Source organism: Bos javanicus, chromosome 21 (assembly GCF_032452875.1).
Source record: "Bos javanicus breed banteng chromosome 21, ARS-OSU_banteng_1.0, whole genome shotgun sequence".
Classification (NCBI taxonomy): Eukaryota; Metazoa; Chordata; class Mammalia; order Artiodactyla; family Bovidae; genus Bos; species Bos javanicus.
This window is the reverse complement of record NC_083888.1, coordinates 40,889,007-40,916,190: the sequence shown is the minus strand read 5'-3', so window position 1 is coordinate 40,916,190 and position 27,184 is coordinate 40,889,007. Positions and strand designations below refer to the sequence as shown.

The 27,184-nt window shown below is 39.1% G+C and overlaps 1 long non-coding RNA gene and 1 pseudogene across 1 annotated transcript in view; both read left to right on the top strand.

Moving 5' to 3' along the window:
- The window catches only part of LOC133233941 (uncharacterized), a 51,242-nt gene extending 31,922 nt beyond the window's left edge, over window positions 1–19,320 (top strand). The window contains exon 5 of the long non-coding RNA XR_009731930.1: window positions 19,066–19,320. This is a non-coding gene — a long non-coding RNA (uncharacterized LOC133233941). The remainder of the gene's footprint in view (window positions 1–19,065) is intronic.
- A 4,374-nt stretch (window positions 19,321–23,694) lies between these two features.
- On the top strand, window positions 23,695–26,646 carry LOC133234016 (small ribosomal subunit protein eS25-like; annotated as a pseudogene).
- The last annotated feature ends 538 nt before the right edge of the window (window positions 26,647–27,184 follow it).

The following is a 27,184-nucleotide window of genomic DNA, read 5'->3' as shown; positions in this document are numbered from 1 at the left end:
CCTGTACAATGTCACGAACCTCATTCCATAGTTCATCCGGCACTGTATCAGATCTAGTCCCTTAAATCTATTTCTCACTTCCACTGTATAATCTTAAGGGATTTGATTTAAGTCATACCTGAATGGTCTAGTGGTTTTCCCTACTTTCTTCAGTTTAAGTCTGAATTTGGTAATAAGGAGTTCATGATCTGAGCCACAGTCAGCTCCTGGTCTTGTTTTTGTTGACTGTATAGAGCTTCTCCATCTTCAGCTGCAAAGAATATAATCAATCTGATTTCAGTGTTGACCATCTGGTGATGTCCATGTATAGAGTCTTCTGTTGTGTTGTTGGAAGAGGGTGTTTGCTATGACCAGTGCATTTTCTTGGCAAAACTCTATTAGTCTTTGCCCTGCTTCATTCCGTATTCCAAGGCCAAATTTGCCTGTTACTCCAGGTGTTTCTTGACTTCCTACTTTTGCATTCCAGTCCCCTATAATGAAAAGGACATCTTTTTTGGGTGTTAGTTCTAAAAGGTCTTGTAGGTCTTCATAGAACCGTTCAACTTCAGCTTCTTCAGCATTACTAGTTGGGGCATACACTTGGATTACTGTGATATTGAATGGTTTGCCTTGGAAACAGAGATCCTTCTGTCATTTTTGAGATTGCATCCAAGTACTGCATTTCGGACTCTTTTGTTGACCATGATGGCTACTCCATTTCTTCTGAGGGATTCCTGCCCGCAGTAGTAGATATAATGGTCATCTGAGTTAAATTCACCCATTCCAGTCCATTTGAATTTGCTGATTCCTAAAATGTTGACATTCACTCTTGCCATCTCTTGTTTGACCACTTCCAATTTGCCTTGATTCATGGACCTGACATTCCAGGTTCCTATGCAATATTGCTCTTTACAGCATCGGACCTTGCTTCTATCACCAGTCACATCCACAGCTGGGTATTGTTTTTGCTTTGGCTCCATCCCTTCATTCTTTCTGGAGTTATTTCTCCACTGATCTCCAGTAGCATATTGGGCACCTACTGACCTGGGGAGTTCCTCTTTCAGTATCCTATCATTTTGCCTTTTCATACTGTTCATGGGGTTCTCAAGGCAAAAATACTGAAGTGGTTTGCCATTCCCTTCTCCAGTGGACCACATTCTGTCAGATCTCTCCACCATGACCCTCCCGTCTTGGGTTGCCCCACGGGCATGGTTTAGTTTCATTGAGTTAGACAAGGCCGTGGTCTTAGTGTGGTTAGATTGACTAGTTTCCTATGAGTATGGTTTCAGTGTGTCTGCCCTCTGATGCCCTCTTGCATCACCTACCGTCTTACTTGGGTTTCTCTTACCTTGGACGTGGGGTATCTCTTCACGGCTGCTCCAGCAAAGTGCAGCCACTGCTCCTTACCTTGGACAGGGGGTATCTCCTGGTGTTAACTGAGTTAACACCATGCAAACCATCACAGTCAGATTTCTGCTTCTGGTAGTTTGACTCTCTGGGATACACTCTTGGGGGCATGTCTGGTCTCATAAGAGGTAATAGAAGTTTCAAAGGACCCTCTCTCCACAAATGTAGCAAGCAATAGATCAGGGACAGTGAAAGCACAAGGCAAATAAAAGTATAAATCACAGTGCTATCAAGATATTGGGCCTTGGCCTAGTGGCCAGGTGAGGAATCTGAACCTGGGACATATAGCATGAGCAGAAGAAGAAGCAATTGTCTCTGGAGGAAATCTTCTATGATTCAGTTTGCAGGTAAAGCAATCATTTCACAATTAAAGATCATTTTGCACATTGGAAGGTAAGCCATTTTGAATGAGAGGCAGCAGAAATAATGAACAGATTTAGATCTCTATAGTCATAGCTCAGTCAATAAAGAATCTGCATGCAATGCAGGAGACCTGGGTTCAATTCCTGGGTCGGGAAGATCCCCTGGAGAAGGAAATGGCAACCCACTCCAGTATTATTGCCTGGAGAATCCCATGGACAGAGGAGCCTGGCAAGGTACAGTCCATAGGGTCACAAAAGAGTCAGATACGACTTAGCGACTAAAGAGAGAGAGAGTCTTAAAGCTGTCAGAATTGTCACTTATAGAATATAGGACAACCATGTTACAAATGTTTAAAGAAATACTGTAAGCAGTTGCAAAGATGAGTAAGCAACAAAATACTATCAGAAATGAATAGGTAGACTTGAAAATAAAAGGGAATTTCTGGAAATGGAAAATATAATTGCTTAAAATTTTAAACCTCAATAAATGTGTTTAACACTAGATATGGTACAGCCTGGAGAAGGAAATGGCAACCCACTCCTGTGTTCTTGCCTGGAGAATCCCATGGACAGAGGAGCCTGGCAAGGTACAGTCCATAGGGTCACAAAAGAGTCAGATACGACTTAGCGACTAAAGAGAGAGAGAGTCTTAAAGCTGTCAGAATTGTCACTTATAGAATATAGGACAACCATGTTACAAATGTTTAAAGAAATACTGTAAGCAGTTGCAAAGATGAGTAAGCAACAAAATACTATCAGAAATGAATAGGTAGACTTGAAAATAAAAGGGAATTTCTGGAAATGGAAAATATAATTGCTTAAAATTTTAAACCTCAATAAATGTGTTTAACACTAGATATGGTACAGCCTGGAGAAGGAAATGGCAACCCACTCCTGTGTTCTTGCCTGGAGAATCCCAGGGATGGAGGAGCCTGGTGGGCTGCCATCTCTGGGGTCACACAGAGTTGGACACGACTGAAGTGACACAGCAGCAACAGCATGGTACAGCCATTATCACCCCAACAAAGGGAGAAAAGGAATTGGAAAATATGAAAAAGAAATAGATGTATGAGGAAATCTAATATATATGTAATTGGGAGTCCCAATTAGAGTGAGAGTGGTTAGGTAATATTTAAAGAAGTATAGGCTTTAAGTTTTCCAGAATTAACTTCTTCCATAGACCCTAGAAACAAATTGTTTGAAAAAGAATGGAAAGCCCCAGTAGTTCTAAAACTATTAAAAAATTCAACCGGCAGTTAGTATTTTCACATGAAGAAAACTCCAGACCCAGATTGTTCTACAGGTGAGTCCTACCAAGTTTTCAAGAAGTAAACTTGCACAAATTATTTCAGAGAATGGAAAACTTATTCTATGAGGCCACTTTGGCCTTGGTACCAAATCCAGCCAATTTTCAATATGGAAGAGAAAATTACAGGTCGGTCTTACTCATTAAAATATCTACTGATAGAATCCATCAGTCAATAATGAATACCCAGGCACTTCCCTGGTGGTCCAGTGGCTAAGACTGCACACTCCTAATGCAGGGGGCCAAGTTCAGTCCCAGGCTGGGGAACTAGAAACCACGTGCTGCAACTGAAGTGTTTGCCTGCTGCAACTGAGACCCAGTGCAGCCAAAGAAAGAAAGAAATATTAAAAGAGAATGAATACCCAAGCCCGAAGGAGATGGTTAAAGGAAGTAAAAACAAGGAATGGAGCTCACTAGCATGGAAATCAGAAGATACTGCCAGGTATATTCTGTGCACTTCTGCACACTCCACCATAGCGAGAGCACACGTAAGTGGGTACACGTTTTTAGCCATGTTCTGTTTTTTAGATTGTCAGTCATACAGGGAGATCTTTATCTTATTTTGCTTAATACTTATGTATATCCTTTTGAATATATGTAGAATTATGTATATCTTTGTGTGTATGTATATGTGCCTATATATGAATTTCAATGAAAAGGTGATGGCATTAAAAATAAGCTCATAATGGAGTGAAATGGCCAAAAAGAAGTAAAAAGAACAAAGCAGAATTGGGTCTGAAACTAATGCTAAGCATAAGCCATGCAGTTTGGGAAATTTCAGGCAGTTAAAATAGAGTTTGGACTCAAATGATGAAGTGAAAGCGAAGGTTGCTCAGTGGTGTCCGACTCTTTGTGACCCCATGGGCTGTGTGCATGGAATTCTCCAGGTCAGAATACTGGAGTGGGTAACCTTTCCCTTCTCCAGGGAATTTTCCCAACCCAGGGATCAAACCCAGGTCTCCTGCATTGTAGCGGATTCTTTACCAGCTGAGCCACAAGGGAAGCCCAAGAATACTGTAGTGGGTAGCCTATCCCTTCTCAGTGGATCTTTCTGACCCAGGAATTGAACTGGGGTCTCCTGCATTGCAGACAGATTCTCTACCATCTGAGCTATGAGGGAAGCCCTAAATGATGAAAAGTTGCAGCAAATGAGCCAATACCCAACTGTCTATTGAGGAGATAGATGCAGAAAATAGGTGGAAGAAAATTCTCTAGTCTTCTAACATTTCTTCAACGATCCTCAGCTTTGGGTCAGGACCCCAGGGTATCAGAATCTCTTGATAACTTTTCCAAAATATACACGTATCTTCATTGATTTTTGGTATCTGCTCTTTTCTATGAGACTCACACCTCTAATTCACACTGATCAAGGCTGAGCATGGGTGGTTTATGGCAGAGAGTATCATGGTGGAAGTACCTCTGTCTGTGTGGAAGCCATGGAAGTATGGCTAATTTCCCTTACATTTTCTTTTTTTTATTTTATTTTATTTTATTTTTTACTTTACAATATTGTATTGGTTTTGCCATACATCAACATGTATCCACCACAGGTGTACATGTGTTCCCCATCCTGAACCCCCCTCCGCCCTCCCTCCCCATACCATCCCTCTGGGTCATCCCAGGGCACCAGCCCCAAACTTCCTGTATCCTGCATTGAACCTGAATCGTCAGTCCCTTCCATTTTCTACTGACTTGACAGCTTATGTCTGTTCAGGTTTGTGTCCATGAGGGGAGAACAGCTAACCCGTAATAGTGGGTCAGGAGTCTAGATCAACTACATATTATCCATGTGACCCTGAGCAAATCAAATTTGTCTCTTAGCATTAATTTATTGACTGTAAAATGGGAGAAAATAATGCTTACTTAGCAGAGTTTCTGTGGATGAAGTAGGAAGTATGTAAAGCCCTCAATGTATCAATAGAACGTGGTACATAGTAAACCCTCAATAAATTGAGTTTACAGTTTATAACAACAGAAGCATGACTTTCCTAAATCATTATACATAACATGTTTGTGTGTTTGTGTATGTATAAATATTTAAAGGAGAAATATTTGTCAATGGACTTGGGTTGTTTTATATGTTCAGCAATTATTAGCAACTGTAGTAGGGAACCATTCAGATGCATTAGATGAGGAACTTGCTCAAGGAACTTTCGAACCACTTTATTAGAATTTTGGTACTGCCAGCAAACTGAGAAATGATACTGATAACTGATCCTTGAATTCCTTTTTTATATTTCTGGAGTGGAACCAATGGGTTCTGTGGCTCAGATCTGACTGACTTTAAAGACAAAATCCTGCAGCCTAAATATTGGTACCAAATGGTTGAATTTTCTTCCCTCATGGGTTTCCTTCTAGCAAAACTTTTATTTTTCTTTTCACTGAGTAGTCACAGAGGTGCCAGTCTAATTATTGCTTTCTTCTTGAAGATTTTATAAGAACCGCAGAAACTTAAAGAGAGCTTGTTGAGTTCAAATATCCACTGTAATTTTTTTTTTTACAAATATATCATTTGTGGCCATAGAATTAATCAAGTACAGAACCTAAAACACACAAAACGAAAACAAAGGCAAGCTTCACCACCCTTGTGGAAGAAGATGGTTGCCCTTTGTCTAGTGGAAGAATAATTAGACCCCAAAGTATTGAGATTCTCGTTTTGATCTTCACTTGAAGTTAATGTAGCTTCTGAGTTTTAGCCTCACTGATATTTATGGTTCTTAAAATTATGTTGTAATTATTGCTGAACTGTTAATATTGTTGAAGTCATTGGAACAAAATTATAGTGCTTTAGTCCTTAGAAATTAAATACTTTTAATTTGGTAATTAATATACTCTTACATTTCTTTATTCCAGGAAAAGTTATTGCAAAGTCATAAAACTCATAAGAGAAATACATTAAAACAATTAAACATTTTTGAAGACATTTTCTTTGAAACTTTTGTTAGAAAGTTTACGTTAAGATTTTGCTAGTTTATGATTAAATGTAAGCAATTTTGAATATTGCACATATTTTTGGGCCTCTGCCATCCAACTCTTTCCTTGGCATGGTCAAAAAATTGCAGAAATATATTCACCTATGCATGAATAACATTGGATACCTTTTGTATCCAGTAATCACTCTTGGCTTTTACTTGCTGAATTTTTCCAAGCACGTTCTCTATTACTATGATATTGAAATGTTTTAAAACTGTTTTTATTGTAATAAAACAGATACAGAAATTTGCATGAAACAAATATAAAACATAGTGAATTATTATTAGTTGAATATACTTGTAACCATACTAAAAATTTTAAAAAGTGAATACATTAGAGTCTCATGGGTTGTTGAGAAGGTAAATTGGTGCAGTGATTTTGGAGGGATATTGGCAATTTAAAATTCACATGCATGCTTTTGTCCAAGTTTTCACTTCTATAAATTTACACTAAAATATACATGAGTATATATACACAAGGATTTTTTTTTTGCAACATCTGTTCATTCAGCAAACATCTTATAACCTGTCCGCTGTGGTCCACTGTTTCAGGCACTGAAAATATAGTAAAGAATAGACGAAAAAAAAAGAATAGACCAATAAAGTCTCATAGAGTTTACATTTTAGCAGAGTAGGCAATAATCAAATGAAAACATGAGACACGGGGTAGTAATAATTGTCATAATAAAAATAAAATAGAGGGAAGAGATAGAAAATGGCTGGGTTGGGGATCAGGCACTTTATATTTGTTTGGGAAAGAACATGTGTGAATTGATACTTGAATAAGATGAAGGAGTCAGCCTTGTGGAGAACAGGGCAAAGTGTTATAGTGGGGGAGCAGCCGTTATGAAGACCCTAAGGTGGAACTTGTGTATGTGAAGAGAAGCAGGAAGGCTAATGGAACTGAATTCTAGTGACCTGGGGGCAGTGGTGGAAAATACAGGCAGAGTAATTAGATCATAAGGATCTGGGTAATGACAGAAAATCATTAGAAGAATTTGAGAGGGGAAAGAATATGATTTGATGTACACTTTCAAGCTTTTATTTTCAAATATTTCAAAGTTTCAAGAATAGTACAAAGAAATACCCTAGCCCTGTATTCAGATTTACCAATTTTTAACCTTTTGCTACATTTGCAGTCTCATTCTCTCTCTCTTTATATATGTATATATAAGATATAAATATGTATTTCAGTCTTAACATACTCATGTGTAATTACTGTATAGCTACAGTGCAGTTATCAAATTCAGGAAGTTTAGCGTTGATAAGATATTTTTTTATCAGTCCGTGTTCCAGTTTTGTCAGTTGTTCCATAGTGTCCAAATATGTCATTTGTTCCGTAAGGTAGCAAATTTCCTGCACCTGTCTTTAGAATAGGATCCAATCTAGGATGACATAGTGCATTTAGTTGTCATGTCTTTTTGTTTTCTTTTCTTTGTCCTTGTGGTATGTGACATCTTAGTTTCCTGACCAGGGACCAAACCCATTCCCCCTCTCCCCCTACACTGGAAGCATGGAGCCTCAACCGCTGGATGCCAGGGACATCCTGTCATGACTTTTTAATCTCCTTTATGGTACAGTTCCTTAACCTTTCTTTGTCTTTTATGACATTGATGGTTTTGAAGAAAGCAGGCAAGTTATCTTAACAAATGTTCTTCACTTAGGTTGGTTTTTCTTATGACTAGATTCAGGGTATTTATTTCCAGTTGGAATTCCACATAAAAATGCTGCATCTTCCTCATGGTGTCATATTTTCCTGTTTATAATTGTTGATGTTAATTTTGATCACCTGGTTAGGGGATTCTGTGGTTTCTCCACTGTATAATTACTAAAACTTTTCCTCCCTTGGTATTTTTTAGGTATTATGTAGTATCATTCTAAAGAAAAGTTTAAAATTTAATTTTATTAAAATTTTAAAGTAAAATTTCCTGTATACAATGTGCAATGTCAGTTTAAAAATACAAATATAAGAACATATGTGGAATCATATGATACTACACAATCTGTATTTTATAGCTTTTATATGCATATTTGTTTCATTCTTACAGGACATTGGAAACACTGCACACAATGAACACAGCTATTTTGATTTTGCTTCTCAGTATGCTTACATTTCACCAACACTACTTTCGGCTTACTGATGAGTAAGACTGCAAGCAAAAGCAGTATGGGTTGCCCTATTTTTCCTTTCCTTCTCTGTCTGTCACCACTTTCAGTTTAAGTGGTTGGGAAACACAAGGAAGTAACACAAATGAAAAAGGATGCGATAAGTTTCCTAGGTCCTTCTTGATTCTTTTAATGCCATTTCCTTCTTTCTGTGCTGGAAGTAAGTTCCAGTTCAAACAGCACGGCCTTTAGGACCGTCAGTGCCCCTACTGAGGCGTGGGCCAACCACGCTTACCTCGTCCTCGTTCTGAGGCTCACCGACCTCCCGCAGGTGGCAGCCTCCGGAATTCTGTGCTCACGGGACACGAGGGACGTTGGAAGCCAGTGGGGTGGCAAGGAGGGCCAGACACACATATTGAGTACATCTCCTCTGCTTGCCCACATGATCCTCTATCCCATAGGACTTCACTTAAAAAATACAAGTTCAAAGACAGAAGTATTAAGAAATTCAAGGTGGCAGTAACAGAGTGTGAAACCAAGCTTGGAGCCTTTCTAAGTGGGGCCCAGTGGGGCTGGCCCTGCCCCTCATTTATCAGTCATCCCTCTTTTCCAGGAAAGACCCACCACCTTCTTTGTTTACCTACATAGGTGTGTATTTATTATTAATATGGACTCATAAAGGGCAATGCCGAAGAATGTTCAAACATTCTTTGAATGGTGTTTTAGGAGTGTCTCTTTTATATAGCCAACAAAGAGTCAGACAACAATTTAGCAGCTGAACAACAATTTATACGGCATAGAGTTGTGTTTCAATTTATGAGCCAATTTAAAACTTTTTCTTTTAATGGACAAGCTAAGCCCATTAAGTGTTCTTGCCTGGAGAATCCCAGGGATGGGGGAGCCTGGTGGGCTGCCGTCTATGGGGTCGCACAGAGTCAGAGACGACTGAAGTGACTTAGCAGCAGCAAGCCCATTAAAGTTTATTGATATGTTTTATTAATATTGTAATGTACATCTGATGTATTATAATTTATATCTGTATCTTATGATATATATGTTTTATCTCAACTTTGTTATATTATTTAATGTTACAACGGCTGTTTGCTGCTAAGTTGTGTTTGACTCTCTTCAACCCTATGAACGGTAGCCTCCCAGGTACCTCTGATCAAGAAATTTTCCAGGCAAGAATAATGTAGTGGGTTGCCATTTCCTTCTCCACTGGATCTTCCCGACCTAGGGATCAAACCAGCATCCCCTCTTTGGCAGGCAGATAGATTCTTTACCACTGAGCCACCTGGGAAGCCCAGCGTTACAATTACCGGATGCAGTTATATTCACTGTGTAAGTCTATGTAATATGTCTTCTTTGCTTTAAAATTTTTACATTTGATATTGAGCAAGATTTGTATTGTTATCCTTGTGGTTATCTTTGTATTTATCCCTGGAAGAGTGCCCTTAATCCCCCTTTTCTTACTTTCTACTAGCTGGTCTGTCAGTTTTAAATGATGTCCCTGACTCCTGCCTATTACCATTATAATACTCATTGATCTTTTCCTACTGTTTCCACATCTCTCTCTTCTACTTCTCTTTTTTGGAAGTTGCACTTTTTCTGCTTTGTCAGAACGTATAACGTTCACATACTGTTCTCACAGCCCTGTCCCTGCCTTTGTTTTATTCTTTAGTTCTACCATTAGATACAAGAACTGCTCACCATGTCTGTTTACTGCTCTTTAGCCGTTCCTTTCTTGCTGTGATAAAGTTATCCTCTGGGAAAGGGGTCAACAGTCTTTTTTCTGTAAAAGGACCAGAGAATGTATATTTTAGGCTTTACATTCTTTTAAAAAATTGAAGTATAGTTTATTTTATTAGTTTCAGGTATGTGGCACAGTGATTCAATATTTTTCTATCACATGCACTCTTTACTGCTGCAATTTGCCTGCTTCCTCTCCCTCCCTCTCCTCCTCTTCCTATTCTTCTTCCTTCCCCTTTCTCCTCTTTCTTATCCCCCTTCATCTCCTCCTCCTCCATCTTCTACAATCCTTTAAAATATAAGGCATTCTTCATTCATAGGCCATACAAAAATACGTCATGGGCCAGAGTAGACCCATGGACTGTAGTCTCCCACCTCCTGCTTTAATAGACTCTTTCAAGAGGTTTTTTGAGTATTCTGTTTCTTGAGTTCCTATACATTCATAACCATTTTTTAAAATATATTTGATGCTTGAAGGACATTATGCTATACAATTATTGGTTTATGATTTCTTTCCTTGAGTTTCTTGAAAATGCTGGCCCTTTGCTTTATATGTTGCCCTTATGAAACTTTATCCCAATCTAAAGTTTCTTACTCCTGTAAGTAATTTGATGTTCTTTTGGCCTTGAAATGTTGAGGAATATTTTTAGCCTTTAAATTTTGATATTATAGGTCAATAGTCTCAGGCAAATGAAGGGCTCTTTCAGTAGGTTTAAGTTTTCTATTATTTCCAGAAAGTTTTATTGAGTTATAGTATTAAATATTAGTTATGCTCACTGTTTTTTTTTTTTCCCCCTTGGTACTGGATGGAAGACAATTGGCATGTTTTATTTCTGAAGAATGCTTATGTATTTTCACTTTTTATTTCCTATTCCCCTTTGCTATCACTTTCCAAGTGTCCCTACCTCTTCTTTATTTATCTCTTTCTCTTCCAGAATTAACATTTCCTCTTCTCTCACTTCTGATTCTTTTTACTTTTAAGGCCCTTTCTTCTATCAGGTGCCATGTACAACTAAATTCTTGGACTTGTGTTCAGTATTTTGGCACTTACACTGGACTTTTTCTTTCTGGGGGTAATGTTATTTGTGTTTTGTTTGAATCCTCTGCTGTCTTCTCCTCTTTTTTTACAGTGTCTTAAGGCTCCTCTGTCACTGCTCTCTACATTCATAGACTTGCATTGTTGGTGGGAGCTATGGTGGAATTTAAGTTTATTTCTCTACTTTTAGGTGATTTGAAATTCATGACATTCTCTATTTCATTGTGATGTTAAAGGCATGTATCACATTTGGTTTTATTTGTACTCCTTGTTGGTATACCAGCCTCCAAAATGATAAAAAAATAAATGTCTGTTGTTTATAAGCTACCTAGCCTGTGGTATTTTGTTAGAAATAAAAGCAGTATTTCTAACAAAATATTTTGTTAGAAAGCAGCCATAACAGACTAACACAATGATCAGTCTATTTATTTATCAATTTACAGAATGAGTTGGCATACTAGCAGCCTTCATAAATGACCAGTGAGTTGTTTATTTTTATCATTATTTTGTTTTATTATGGATTCATGGGTTTTATTTTGAATAGAGAAAGAAATAATCTGTACTTTCTCTAACATATCTACTTACTACTTTATTTTTGCACATTCTCTTCTGATTCTGTCTATTGGCTTACGTATTTTTCCCTAGCTATAATTAACAAGTCTATTTGGTTTTATATTCTACCTAATATTATGAAATGTGAACTCATTGCAAATAGAAATTTTATTCTATTTTGTTCACTAATATGTTCCTAGTGTCTCAAATAGTGACTGGAACATAGTAGATGCTCAAAAAAATTTGTTGAGTGAATAAATGAATTACTGCACTTCAAAACTGTTTCTTCTAAATATGTGTTTAAATTCATCAAACACATTAAAATGTTGTAGCATGGTTAAAGAGTACTGTTTGTTTTCCTCGTAGTAAAACTCTATTTATTCTTCTGAAACTACTATTTATTAGTCTTTGGAAAGTGACATCCTGGAGGGGAAAATGCTCTATTACGTTTCCTGGAAATAATTAAGAAAGTTATTATTTGTGTTATGTCATTCTGGGAGGAACATAACAAGTGTTTCAGAGGTCTTATTTTGAAGTTATGATCCTTAATCTTTTTCTGGAATGGTATAATGGAGAGAACAACATAAGCTGAGTCAGTTGGAAAGTACCTGGAAGATATTATTAGACTCTAACATGGATCTAGTAATTGAAAGAGTTTTAAATATGGCATATGGCCGGATAAAATTCAGTACAGTTAATTACTGCTGAGAGGAAACAGAAAATAATATGTAACGGGGACTTAAAACAGACAAATATGGCTAAAATTTTGAATTTTAAGGTAGGGTAAACATGTCTTGAATCAGTAATGTTAGTGGGATGTGTTAAAAGGATAAGTACATGGCATTAAAGGGCACAATGGCAGAATGTTATATAAGTGTTGGGATCAGAGTAGCGTACTAGGGACTGGAGTTAAATTCTAGGACAGAAGTTACAAGTTCAGTTGCTCAGTAGTGTCTGACTCTTTGCGACCCCATGAACTGCAGCATGCCAGGCCTCCCTGTCCATCACCAACTCCTGGAGTTTACCCAAACTCATGTCCATTGAGTTGGTGATGCCATTCAACCATCTCATCCTCTGTTGTCCCCTTCTCCTCCTGCCCTCAATCTTTCCCAGCATCTGGGTCTTTTCAAATGAGTCAGCTCTTCACATCACGTGGCCAAAGTACTGGAGTTTCAGCTTCAACATCAGTCCTTCCAATGAACACCCAGGACTGATCTGCTTTAGGATGGACTGGTTGGATCTCCTTGCAGTCCAAGGGACTCTCAAGAGTCTTCGCCAACACCACAGTTCAAAAACATCAATTCTTTGGTGCTCAGCTTTCTTTATAGTCCAACTCTCACATCCATACATGACCACTGGAAAAACCATAGCGTTGACTAAATGGACCTTTGTTGAAAAAGTAATGTCTTTGCTTTTTAATATGCTGTCTAGGTTGGTCATAACTTTCCTTCCAAGGAATAAGGGTCTTTTAATTTCATGGCTGCAATCACCATCTGCAGTGATTTGGAGCCCCCAAAAAATAAAGTCAGCAAGCTGGGGCTCCACAAAACCCCTTCACATAGGTTTTGTTTGAGTGAAAGAAAGACCTTTAAAAAGTGGGAGATGTGGACATACAAATCTGTATTCCCTGTGTCTCTTGAAAACTTGCAAATTTGGCAGTTCTGGGTCTTCATTCCTACCTATAAGCAGTAGACTAGTGCTGACTTACTGTTGCTGTTGTTCAATCGCTGTGTCTGACTCTCTGTGACCCCATGGACTATAGCACTCCAGGCTTCTCTGTGCATCAGTATCTCCCAGAGTTTCCTGACTAGTAGCTGCCTGTTTAAATTGGGACTTGTCCCATCCTTTCCTCCACACACCCTCACTCCCTAGCTCTAAGACAGTAGGGGTATTGTTACATGTCTTCCTCTGGCAGCTGTTTTTCCTATACCAGGCCCATGGCCTGTTTTAATGGTCTCCTAGAGCCTTGGTAGCTCAGTGGTAAAGAATCCACTTGCAATACAGAAGACTTGAGGAGATGCAGGTTTGATCCCTGGGTCAGGAAGATCCCCTGGAGAAGGAAATGGCGACCCAGTCCAGTATTCTTGCCTGGAAAATCCTGTGGAGAGAGGAGCCAGGCAGACTACAGTCCATGGGGTCACAAAAGAGTCAGACAAAACTAAATGACTAAGCAACAACAAATTTCACCACACTGGTAAGGAAAGGATTCCCACTATAGGGTCGTGATGGCGGCTGTACACATGACACTCGACAGTGGACAGATGATGTTGTTCAGTCGCTAAGTCACATTTGACTCTTTGCAACCTCATGGATTATAACACGCCAAACTTCCCTATCCTTCACTATCTCCCAGAGTTTGCTCAAACCCATGTCCATTGAGTCGGTGGTGCTGTCTAACCATCTCATCCTCTGCTGCCCCCTTCTCCTTTTGCCTTCAATCTTTCCCAGCGTCAAGGTGAGTTGGATCTTCATATCAAGTGGCCAAAATATTGGATCTTCAGTAGAAATATTGGTTTCCCTGGTGGCTCAGATGGTAAAGCATCTGCTTATAATGTGGGAAACCTGGGTTCAATCCCTGGGTTGGGAAGATCCCCTGGAGAAGGAAATGGCAACCCACTCCAGTACTCTTGCCTGGAAAATCCCATGGACAGAGGAGCTTATGCTACATACAGTCCATGGGGTCGCAAAGAGTTGGACATGACTGAGTGACTTCACTTTCACTTTTTAGCATCAATCCTTCCAGTGAATATTCAGGACTGATTTCCTTAAGGATTGACTGGTTTGATCTTCTTGCAGTCCAGGAGACTCTCAAGGGTCTTCTCCAGCATCACAATTCAAAAGCATCAATTCTTCAATGCTTAGCCTACTTTATGGTCCAACTTTCACATCTGTACTTGACTACTGGAAAAACCATAGCTTTAACTATGTGGAGCTTTGTTGGCAAGCCGATGTCTCTGCTTTTTAATATGCTGTCTAAGTTTGTCATAGCATTTCCTCCAAGGAGCAAGTGCCTTTAATTGCATGGCTGTAGTCACTGTCCACAGTGATTTTGGACCCCAACAAAATAAAATCTGTCACTGTTTCCCCTTTTTCTCCATCTATTTGCCATGCAGTGATGAAACTGGATGCTATGACCTTAGTTTTTGAATGTTGAGTTTTAAGCCAGCTTTTTTACTCTCATCTTTCATGCTCATCAAGAGGTTCTTTAGTTCCTCTTCATTTTCTGCCTTTAGAGTGATATCATCTGCTTATCTGAGGTTGTTGATATCTCCCCTGGCAATCTTAATTCTACCTGTGATTCATGCACTCCAGTATTTTGCATGATGTACTCTGCATATAAGCTAAATAAGCAGGGTGACAACATACAGCCTTGTTGTACTCCTTTCCCAATTTTGAACCAGTCTGTTGTTCCATATCTGGTCCTAACTGTTGCTTCTTGACCCGCATACAGGTTTCTCAGGAGGCAGATAAGGTGGTCTGGTATTCCCATTTCTTGAAGAATTTTCCAGTTTGTTGTGATCCACACAGTCTAAGGCTTTAGCGTAGTCAGTGAAGTAGAAGTAGATGTTTTTCTGGAAATCCCTTGCTTTCTCTGTGATCCAGTGAATGTTGGCAATTGCCTTTTCTAAGTGCAATTTATACATCTGGAAGTTCTCAGTTCATGTACTGCTGAAACCTAGCTTTAAGGATTTTGAGCATTATCTTGCTAGCATGTGAAATGAGTTCAGTTATGTGGTAGTTTGAACATTCTTTGGCATTGCCCTTCTTTGGAATTGTAATGAAGACAGATCTTTTCTGGTCCTGTGGCCACTGCTGAGTTTTCCAAATTTCTGGCATATTGAGTGCAGCACTTTAATAGCATCATCTTTTAGGATTTAAAATAGCTCAGCTGCAGTTCCATCACCTCCACTAGCTTTGTTCATAGTAATGCTTCCTAAGACTCACTTGACTTCACACTCCACGGCGTGTGTGTGAAGTCTAGGTGTGTCATGCTCTAGGTGTGTAACCATACTGTTGTGGTTATCCAGGCCATTATGGTTGTTTTTTTTTTTTTTTGGTATAGTTCTTCTGTGTATTCTTGACACCTCTTCTTAATCTCTTCTGCTTCTGTTAGATCCATACCATTTCTGTCTGGATACTCGAGATGACAACAATTTATGAATCACATATACCATCAGCCCTCCTGCCATGGAAGGCAACATAGGGATACATTCAAGAAGAGAGTGAACAAGCAGACACTTAAATATCTAAAGGGTGAGGCAACTTCTGGTTCCTATAGGAAGGTGTGATTGGCTAGTTTGAATAATTTAGGGATGAGAAGGACCTGGATCAGGTGGCCTTAATAAGAACGGTTGCTTGTCTAGGAGACCTTATCCATGGGGCAGAGTGGGAAAGAGAACTTTCAGTTAGGCCATATGAGGCCCTCTTGATTTCTCCAGATATCTAGGCAGCACATATTGCTGGGCCTTCATTTTAGGTCTCACACCAAAATACCTTGCTTCACTCATTTACTTGGCTTGCTTAGCCCTGTATCTAGGAGGAGGAATTTTTTTAAACTCTACAGTTTGTGGGATTGAAATACATTGGCAAGAATAGTTGTATAGTTTTCTTCTGTGAAAATTAAAAAGAAATACAATGAACAAAAGCAAAACAAAAATCTTAGTTATTTTTTTTATCGTACTTCTGTCCAGAGTGGTTAGCTTTTAGTATCTTTTAGGAATTCTTCTAATCACAAGATGGCATTTGAGTTGGTATTAAGAAAAACTTTAGGGATCTCCCTGGTGGTCCAGTGATTAAGATTTGGCCTTCCAGTGCAGGGGGTGAGGGTTTGATCCCTGGTTGGGGAGCTAAGATCCCACATGCCTTTCAGCCCAAAAAACCAAAACATAAAGCTGAAACAATATTGTAACAAGTTTAATAAAGGCTTTTAAAATGGTCCACATTAAAAAAAAAATCTTAAGGGAAAGTTTATAACAGGGTTGATGGTGAAATAAGTTACCAAGGAAACATTCATTCAGCCAATATTTTTCCACTTGCTCGAATATGTTTATTAAGCACAAACTGTGTCAAATGTGAAGGCTTTAAAAACTGCAGGGTTCATTTTCTTTCCTCTGAGAGCCCACACCGCTTTACGAGACAGAGTTAAGCTAACAATTATGATGCAGGGTGGTAGGCACTAACAGGATGGATCAGAGGGAACAAAGACAGGAAAGGTGGGAACAAAGAACAAAGACGGCAACACTATCTTCTTGGAGGTTAAATTCTTTGAAAATTACTGACATCTGGGCTGATTCAAGTATAGTTTTGAAGTTGAGAAAGCTCGTCTTTCAGGGTTTTTCCAAGGTGAGTGTTTCTGAAATCCTCAATTGGAAAATTAGTCATTTCTGTATAAAGGTGTCACAGGTACAGTTCATTAAATGAAATGATTCTACCAATTCTGTAAATTCCATGCCCTTTCTCTGTGATAAAATTTCTCTACAGTCTGTTGTTCCCTAATCCATTGGGTCTCTTATAAGCCATAGTGGTTCAAGAACGAATATCTCTGAGGACAGACTTCCTTGGTTGGTTCTCTCTAAGGACCTACACCTGACTCTGAAGTCTGAGAGGTGAATCCTGGCCTCTTAGCAGTGGACTCAGCCTAGGTGCAGAGGGTGTAGGTGTGTCTCTGTGTGTGTACACACACACATACACAGCATGCCATCATCAAGTGAGTGAGTGGCTATATTTTAAAGCCAGAATGTAAACAACTTGAGCATTCTTAGTCATTGTATCGGAGAAAGCAATGGCAACCCACTCCAGTATTTTTGCCTGTAAAATCCCATGGGCAGAGGAGCCTGGTGGGCTGCGGTCCATGGGGTCACTATGAGTCGGGCACGACTGAGTGACTTCACTTTCACTTTTCACTTTCCTGCATTGGAGAAGGAAATGGCAGCCCACTCCAGTGTTCTTGCCTGGAGAATCCCAGGGACGGGGGAGCCTGGTGGGCTGCCGTCTATGGGATCGCACAGAGTCGGACATGCCTGAAGCGACTTAGCAGCAGCAGCAGTCGTTGTATAGTAATTATATATGTGTCTTTCTTCTCTTATTTCTATTGGCATAAATCAGAATTTCCTAGATGCATTCTTTAGAATACCGATTTCCTCAGATGCTCTCAAAATAAGTTCCATGATCAAAAAGGATCATGGAGAAATTCCACGATCAAAAAGGTCTAAGAAATGCAGCATATATGTAAATAGTCTATTTTTTAAATTTCATCTACTGTTTACAAACCTTTTTGCTAGGTGCTTTAAAATTTTATTTTACCTAAAGTGTATATTTTTAAAACATTTTCATTGAGGATATGGAAACTTACATTACCATATGTAAAATAGATAGCCAATGGGAATTTGCTGTATGGCTCAGGAAACTCAAACAGTGTCTCTGTATCAATCTAGAGGGATGGGATGGGGAGGGAAATAAGAGGGAGGTTCAAAAGGGAGGGGGTATATGTATACCTATGGCTGATTCATATTGAGGTTTGACAGAAAACAAAAAAATTCTGTAAAGCAATTATCCTTCAATTAAAAAATAAATAAAATATTTTAATTAGAGGATAATTGCTTTACAGTGTTGGTTTCTGCCATACATCAGCATGAATCAGACATAGGTGTACACATGTCCCCTCCCTTTTAAAACTCCCACCCACCCCATCCCACCCGTCTGGGTTGTCACAGAGCACTCCTAATGTATATTTTAACTTCAGAGTTAGGATTCTATGGGACCACTTTGAGAAATCATGGTCCCAGCAGAAAACAGATGAGTGATTGGAGGAGATTTTAATGAAGAAATTATTTACAAAGCATGGGTAGTATCTAGAGAAATCAGGAGAGATATTGGAATACGCTGGGGCTGGCCAACAAGGAGACACTTCCTCTGGCCCTAAATGGACAGGACAGAAAGCCCTTATTAGTCCTTGCAGAGGGAGAATTCTTGGGGAAGACCTCCTAATAGGAGCTGTGGCCAGTCTGTGGTGACACTTCTTTCTTTGATCCCCTGTTGATTTTCTTTAGCTAAACCCCAAGGGATGCCAGAAGGTAAGGGAGGCATTTGATTTAGTCCATACAGTCAGCCTTCTGAGGCACAGAAAAGGGTGGAGGATAAATCTGGAGGGGCAAACGGGTGATAATCCAGCCTATAAATAATTAAGAACTGATTAGATTGAAAGAGTCAATCAGCTTTTAGTCCTAATAACACTTAAACGGTCCCTGGAAGAGATCATGCGAATTATCTGTGAATAAGTAGTGTTCTAGGTATGTTTCTCTCAATGTTTCCTTTTTCTTTTCTTACTTTGAAGAGCCCAGAATGAGATAAGACTTTCCACAACGAAATTATCATGGAACAGCTTGGGGTGCTATTGCCAGTAGGAAATAGTAAAAGAAAGTTTTCATTGCCATTTGGTCTGACCTGATTCTAACCCATAATGTTGTTAATACTTGTATTTGCCACCTGTTCAAAAAGTACAGCAAAGCTAAAACAATAAGAGATCTTGAATTGAGGTGGTGGTGGCAGAGACCACCACCAGCTGCCTGCAGAATCAGTTCTTTCCTTCTTCCATAGTAACAGCGTTATAGTCAGTTACCTGATGAATAGACGTGATGTTTGCCACTTCTGGATGAAGCCTTTCGAAGAATAAGAATTCTTCCTCCATTCTCTGTTCGACCAGCTGGATGCAGATGATAAGAAGGCCACAGAGAAGCCACAGGATGGAAGGAACTTTGGTTCCTGAATCAGTGCATGTAGAAAAGCTGCCTGCTGACCTGAACACCTGTTCTGAACTGTTATATAAACAAGAAATAAACTTCTGTTGTATTTAAGCCATTGCGTATTTGCATCTGTTTGATTCAGCAGTTTATTTAGCCTACCCAAAGTAATACAGATGCCATTAGAATTTTAATCTCAAATACTTAAATTATTTATTATATGTTTACAACCCTTATGTGGTAAGCAGGGCAGGCACCTATTTTATAGGCAAAACAGTGAGGAATATGGAGATTCGTAAATTCTTTCAACAAATACTTATTGACCATTAGGGAAATTTGTTGCAAACAATTTATTAAATCATTATTTTATGAGAGCATTCATTCTTTCATTCATTTTATAAATATTTACTCAGGGCTTTCAATGTGTCCTTCAGGAGCTCACAGTCTAGTATAAAAGACAAATACTGAATTTAAAAATTAAGGACATAAATTGCTACAGTGTTTAGTACTCATGAGAATAATGTGTATCAGGAAAGCATATAGTAGGGGGTTTGACCTAGTCAGATAAGTAGGCGAAGGGAATCCCTGAAGAAGTGATGATTAAACTAAGATATGAGAGAAATATATATATTTCGGCTGGTGAAAAAGAGGAGGGAACTTTCCTAAAAGAGAACAATGTGTATAAAAGCCCTGAGTTGGATGGAAAGGGCTGGTGACTATGGGGGTAGGAGAGAGGCCGTCTACATTTTTCTTCTATTTTTCTTTTTATTTACATATTTTTATAAAATATACATATACCCCCTCCCTTTTGAGCCTCCCTCTGGGAGCTCTGCATTTAAAGATGAAGTCAAGGAGGATAAAGCTGTAGAGGAGGTGGGAAAGTGGGCAGAGAGGTGTCTTAGTCAGCTTGGGCTGCTGTAACGAAATGCTGTGGACTGGGTGACTTAAACAACTGACACTTATTTTCAATTCTAGAGACGGGGGAGTCCAGTAGCAAGATGCCAGCAAATTTGGTTGTTGCTGAGGACTCTCTCTGGCTTGCAGATGACCACCTTCTCGCTGTACCCTCACACAGCAGAGAGAAGACACTAGGCTGTCTCTTCCTCTTCTTCAGTTCAGTTCAGTTCAGTCGCTCAGTCATGTCCGACTCTTCTCGACCCCATGAATCGCAGCACGTCAGGCCTCCCTGTCCATCACCAACTCCCAGAGTTCACTCAGACTCACGTCCATCGAGTCAGTGATGCCATCCAGCCATCTCATCCTCTGTCGCCCCATTCTCCTCCTGCCCCCAATCCCTCTCAGCATCAGAGTCTTTTCCAATGAGTCAACTCTTCGCATGAGGTGGCCAAAGTACTGGAGTTTCACTAATTCCTTCTTCGGAGCACGGCACAGCTCTCTGGCTGATTGTAACTAGAGATTTCCTCAGCTCCCGCATTTGTTCAGCTCTTTGTGATTGTTCTTTTCCCAGAAGCTGTTCTTTTGTTGGTGTTTCCTCTCAGCCCAGCCTTGTCAGGTTTCACCCTGTGCATGAGCTCATTATTTGGCCCCAACTTAAGGGATCCTGTTTAAGTTTCTGAGCTCCTTCTCTATTCAAGCCCCTTTTCTCTGAGATCCTATCCTAAAGATTTTAGATTTAGTTGCTTTGAATTCTACCATCTTTTGCCTCAGCTTGGCAAAATGGCTCTATTTGGGCATCTACCACTAATTATTATACATATATTAGCCTTGTTTGATATTGATTTTCTCATGTGTAATATGTGTATTGTTGAATTAGATTAGATAATCTCTAAAGCTGGAAAAGGAAATGGCAACCCACTCCAATATTCTTGCTTGGGAAATCCCATGGACAGAGGAACCTGGTGGGGTACAGTCCACGGGGATCACAAAAGTCAGACATGACTTGGTGACTAAACACAGTTCAGAAATTCAGTGATTTGCCTCTAAAATGATCAGTCTTAAGGAGTTTTCATTACAAATAGTTAATGACATTCTACTTTTGACATTTTATGCTGTAAACCCACACAGATGGGGAATAATGGTTAGTTCTGAGTAATAAAATATTTTGGTTAGTAGCTTATCATCAAACATGCCAGACACAATTTGAAAACCAAAAGTCTTCAAAGTTAATAACATATTCAAAATACTATATTGAACAGGTTTTGTTAGGTGACTCAGAAGATGTTTCAGGATTACAGCTCCTCATAGGAACCATCATGGACATGAATCATCATTGTACCTTGGGTTTATAGGAGTACAAATTGGTAGAAACTTCTAGTTGCTACAATCTTGTATAAACCACCCTTTACATTCCTTGTTTTCAATAATTTCAAGATGCTACCAATCGTGAAGAACAACTATTGTAAAAAACCAACCTCTTGCAGAATCTTTATCTAAATTATCAATTACCACTTACTTTTTAATGTTTAAGTTATCATTCTCAAAGGAAAAAGCTATTTTTTCTCTTTATTTTTTAAAGATAATTTTATTTACATATTTATCTATTTATTTTTGGCTATGCTGGGTCTTCATTGCTGCACATGCTTTTCTCCAGTTGTGGTGAGGGGGCACTACTCTAGTTGCGATGCACAGGCTTCTCATTGAAGTGGCTTTTTTGTTTTGGAGCATGGACTCTCGGGCACATGGGCTGCAGTGGTGGCAGCACTTGGGCCCAGTAGTTGTGTTCATGTGCTCTAGAGCGCAGGCTCAGTAGTTGGGTGCGTGGGCTCCATTGCTCTACAGCATGTGCAATCTTCCTAGACCAAGGATGGAACCCGTATCTCTTGGCAGGCGGATTCTTTACCGCTGAGCCACCAGGGAAGCCCCTGTTTTCTCTTTATTACTTTATTTTTAACTATACCATCAGATGCTTACTGATTCTCCAGTTGTCAAATTCAGGAGATATTACTAAAACATGAAAAGCAAAAAAAAATTAATAAAAGTGATTTGGGAAATAGAAGAAACATACTGGTTTTTCAGAGGAACGTTTTCCCATGGTAACTTCTTGGAGCTACTCTCCTTTTGTAGAATCTAAATACTGATGGAATAAAAAAAAAATTTAAGCAAAGCTTCATGGGAGGAGTTCATGCGCGAAAGTCAGATTGAATTATTTTGTCACCTGATGGGTTAGGAAAACTTCTATGAAACTATTTCTTGTGAATCTGAGAAAACTCCCTGAGTCAGTGAATTCAGAATGCATAGACAGAGGTATTTTACCTTGGCGTCTGAGTGATTTGAAAGAATGCTATGCATGTTTTGATACTGTAGTTCATTCTTTGGTTTCTACTGTCTAATATTAACACAGAGACCAGAATAACACTAATAAAACCAGATACGCCGCTCCTCTGCCCAGAACCATCTGGTTGCTTTCCCCCTCATTCAGAGTAAAAGCCAGATTCTGTAAAGTGGCCTCTCCCCTTAGCTTGCTCTTTCCGTCCCTTGTTTCTAGCCACCCCTGTTGACAGCAGCTTCTGGAACCCTACAGGCCAGCTTTGTCTGGTTCCTGTGGTCCCTCTGACTGGAGCAGTCTCACTCCATGTCTTGCTGTTTCACCAGTTTCTGGTCTTAGCTCTCTGTTATCTGTTCAGTAAACCCTAATCCGATCACTCTTCAGTAGTGGACCTTCCAGTTAAAAATTTTAATGGAAATTTTTACTGAGATAATTGTAGACTCACACACAATGGTAAGAAATAAAACAGAGATCCCATGTACCTTTTGCCTCATTTCCCCCAAAGATAACTATACAACATCATAACCAAGATACTGACATTGAAACCATCTACCAACCTTGTTTGGATTTCCTATATTCATTTTAAAGTATAATTTATTTTTTTTGCAACACTTCTTACTGTCCAAAATATTTTATATTTTACATATTCTGTTTATTGACTTACCCTACCTCACTAGAATGTGAGCTCCAGGAAAGTAGTAATTTTTGTTTGTTTTGTTCATATCCTTATCTCAGGACCTGGAATAGAGTCTGGCAGAGTGGATACTTACTTTTTGTTGAGCTAATGGATGAACTGTATAGTGTCTCACACTGGATTCTGTGTGTGGGATGATTCAGTGCAGTGACACTGTACTGTACGTAAAAAGGAAGAAGCGAGACTCTTCACACTGAGAAATGCCTCTGATTTGTGATAAGTTCTGTTGGCAGCAGCCATCATCTCTGAAGTGCTACAGAACTTAAGATCTATAGTCTGGAAAGAGCCAAAAGCCTTTGATTTTCTGCCCTAGAACCTTTATCGTCTTAAGTCATTAAAGAGTAGCTAAAGCTAGTAACAAATCTGAAAATTCACTCTTCATTTTTATTAACTACATTACAGCCTAGAGACAGTAAACAAATCAGATCCAAATGGTTAAATAAAGCTGGTTCATCATTAGAAGAATGAACTGATGATACTGCATAGCAAGGCCACCTTTAGTTTAAATTCCCAGGTCTTCCCGTTGTTCACTGGTAGCCATCCAGGATCTGACAAGTCAATTCAGAATGTCGGTAAAAAGGGATTCTGATGGAACTGCGTTTTTCTCAAAGACCTGTCTGGCTAAAAACAGTACAGAGAACAATTCTTGATTTATCTCTCAGAATGTTAAGGATACAGATAGAAAACTGTATGCTCATGGTCAAATTTTGACCATAAGGTAAAATTTGCTGGTAATGAACAGGGTGATGAGAAACGTGAGGAAGTCAAGTACTTTGTACAGCCTGTTTGGGGCACAGTTTGACTGTACTCTTCAATTCGTGTATTCCTTGCATCAGCTTTTATATTTCCAGGACTTTAACAAATATTATTCACAGATTTGCTATAATGGAGATGATGACCTTAAGTTTCTTTGTTTGACAACTCTAAATATGGAACTTATTTGTCACTGACAGAAATAGTTTGCTAAGGAGAAGAAATATTTATATCATTTTTTTTCTCATCTCATTGGCTCTGCAGAATTCTATAATCTGCTGGAAGCTTTGTTTAGACAACTCTAATATATCCTATATCCTCAAAGGTCAGAATTACAATGAATCAGAATGACATTTCTTATGACATCTGAATTATTAAGGATGATATTCATTTTTTTATATGTAACAGGAGAACTGAAAGTAAGTTTCTAAAACTTCCAAAATATAAGATATGTGGAAAAGGAAGACTACAAAATTATTTATGCAGTTTTGTTATTTATATACTATATAAACTGTATATATATTATGTGTTCAACTTAAGAATGTGAAATTCACTCAGTCATATCCAACTCTTTGTGACCCCATGAACTATACAGTCCATGGAATTCTCCAGGCCAGAATACTGGAGTGGGTAGCCTTTCCCTTCTCCAGGGGATCTTCCCAACCCAGGGATTGAACACAGTCTCCCGCAGGAGAGATTCGTTAATCTGCCTGCAGTGCAGGAGACCCAGTTCTATTCCTGGGAAATCAGTAGGAGAAGGGATAGGCTACCCACTCTAGTATTCTTGGGCTTCCCATGTGGTTCAGCTGGTAAAGAATCCACCTGCAACGCAGGAGGCCTGGGTTTGATCACTGGTTTGGGAAGATACCCTGGAGAAGGGAAAGGCTACCCACATCAGTATTCTGGCCTTGAGAATTCCATGGACTACAGTCCATGGGGTCGCAAAGAGTTGGACACGACTGAGCCACTTTCACTTTCAAACTGTATATATAATACATTAAAGACATTTTTTCCAAAATGTTTGTAATAACATAATAATAGAAATGTCCCAAATGAACATTGATATGGGACTGGTGAAAAAATTAGGATTTATCCATATTTAGGAAATTACACAGCTGTAGAAAAAAAGAAATGTTATTTGTGCTGATAAGAAACAAACTCCAAGGTATACTTCTGAGTAAAAAGCGACTTGTAGGGCAGGGTGTATGGTCTGATGCAGTTGGGGTTTAAAATGGGATATGTACACACATGTATATGTATGCAAATATAATGTGCGTCAAAATGCATAGAGTATTTCCAGAGAATACACAAAACACATAACAATGTTTGCCTCTGGGAGAAGAGGGAGTGACTTGCTTTTTATTTTTTTATTCATTTGTATACCATTTGTGTCTTTTTTTTTGGTTTAGAAGAATAAAAAGCTACATGTTAAGGACATATAGGATATCCTTATATATGTTAAGGATATCCTCACCTCAATTAAGGATAGCCAGAGAGGATGAAGGCCAGAATCATTCCATGTGAACCTCAACCTGTAGGAATACATGTTTGGAAAAGTTCATTAAAAAGATGGGCATGATTCTGTGACATGAAACTCTTTGAGGAAAATATGATTCAAGTAGGAGAGGATTCTTTTACATAAAATAATTCTTATGTTGTCATCACAGATGATCCAGTGAAAAAAAACAAGGAAAAGAAGAAGGTATCATTTCCAGAGAGCTGTCTAGTAAACTCAGATTTTAAAAAGATATGAATAAAAGATGAAAAGAAGGACGTATGCCAGGAGAAGTTTAGAGAGTGGCCCAGAACTGCATAAATGGTGTCAGGAATAGTTGTACCCCACCATGAGTCAAGCGTAAGAACAATAAATAGTTACTGGTGATTGAGAGCATAGGCCAGACTTGGCCTGGATCATCACATTGCATCTTTATGACAACCCCATGAATTGTCATCACAATTGGAATTCAATATTCAGTTGGAAATATTACCACAATTATTGTCACCTTACTCTACTGACAAGCAAGTGAAGTACAGAGAGGATAAGTGATTCATCCAAGATAATAGAACCAGAAGGAGGAAGACAGGCCCTACTCATTTTTTTAAAATTTATTTGGTTGTGCTGGGTCTTACATGTGGCACCCAGGATCTTCCATCTTCTTGTGGCATGTAGAATCTTTAGTTGTTGCATGCGGGATCTGGTTCCCTGACCTGGAATTGAACCCTGGCCCCCTGGATTGGGAGTATGGAGTCTGAACCACTAGACTAAGTTATTAATAATAATGTAATAACTCTTAATTATTACATTATTATTTTTCCAGTAGCCAAAAATATGCCAGCAGAAGTGATAGGCTTTTTGTCCAACAGCTTAGTGAGGCTAAGCGGTAGCAGTTGCTCTCCGAACTTCACTGATGCTGCCCAAGGACAAGAATAAGAAAGAAGAAAGATGCCAGAAAGTCGGCCAAGAAAAACAAAGATCCAATGAACAAATCTGGGGGCAAGGCCAAAAAGAAGTGATCCAAAGACAGAGTTTGAGACCAGCTCAATAACCTAGACTTGTTTGACAAACTCTGTAAGGAAGTTTCCAACCAGAAGCTCACAGCCTCACTGTCATCTCTGAGAGACTAAGGATTCACAGTTCTCTGGCCAGGGCAGCCTTTCAGGAGCTCCTTAGTAAAGGACTTATTAAGCTGGTTTCAAAGCACAGAGATCAAGTATCTTACAACACCAAGGGTGGAGATGCCCCAGCCACTGGCAAAGATGCATGAACAGGTCCTTCCAGCTGTACCTTTTGAAAAATAAAACTTTATTAAATAAAAGAAGTAGTAGAGATGGCACTGCTAGTGAAGAAAAGTTTAGTGAAGTTAAAGGAAATGTTCTGTATTAAAATGTTTTTGATCATAGAGTGTAAGATGAGATATTTTGTCTCTGTCACTAAGTTCAGTGGGGCTTCCCAGGTGGCGCTAGTGGTAAAGAACCCACCTGCGGAAGACCTCCTGGAGGAGGGCGTGGCAACCCACTGCAGTATACTGGAGAATCCAATGGATGGAGAAGTCTGGCAGGCAATGGGAGTCCATGGGGTCCATGGGGTCGCAAAGACCAGGACATGACTAAAGTGACTTAGCAGGCACACATTCAAGGAGAGTAGCATGAAACAGTTCTTGTGGTCTTGGGTTGTGTTAATTGTAACAAAGTATGAAGAACAAAGATGGTAGACTTAATTCAGCAACCACACCCAGGCACTGTGAAACACCAAACTTTAAACAATTAGAAGATGACCCACTGATATCATTAGAGAAAAATTTG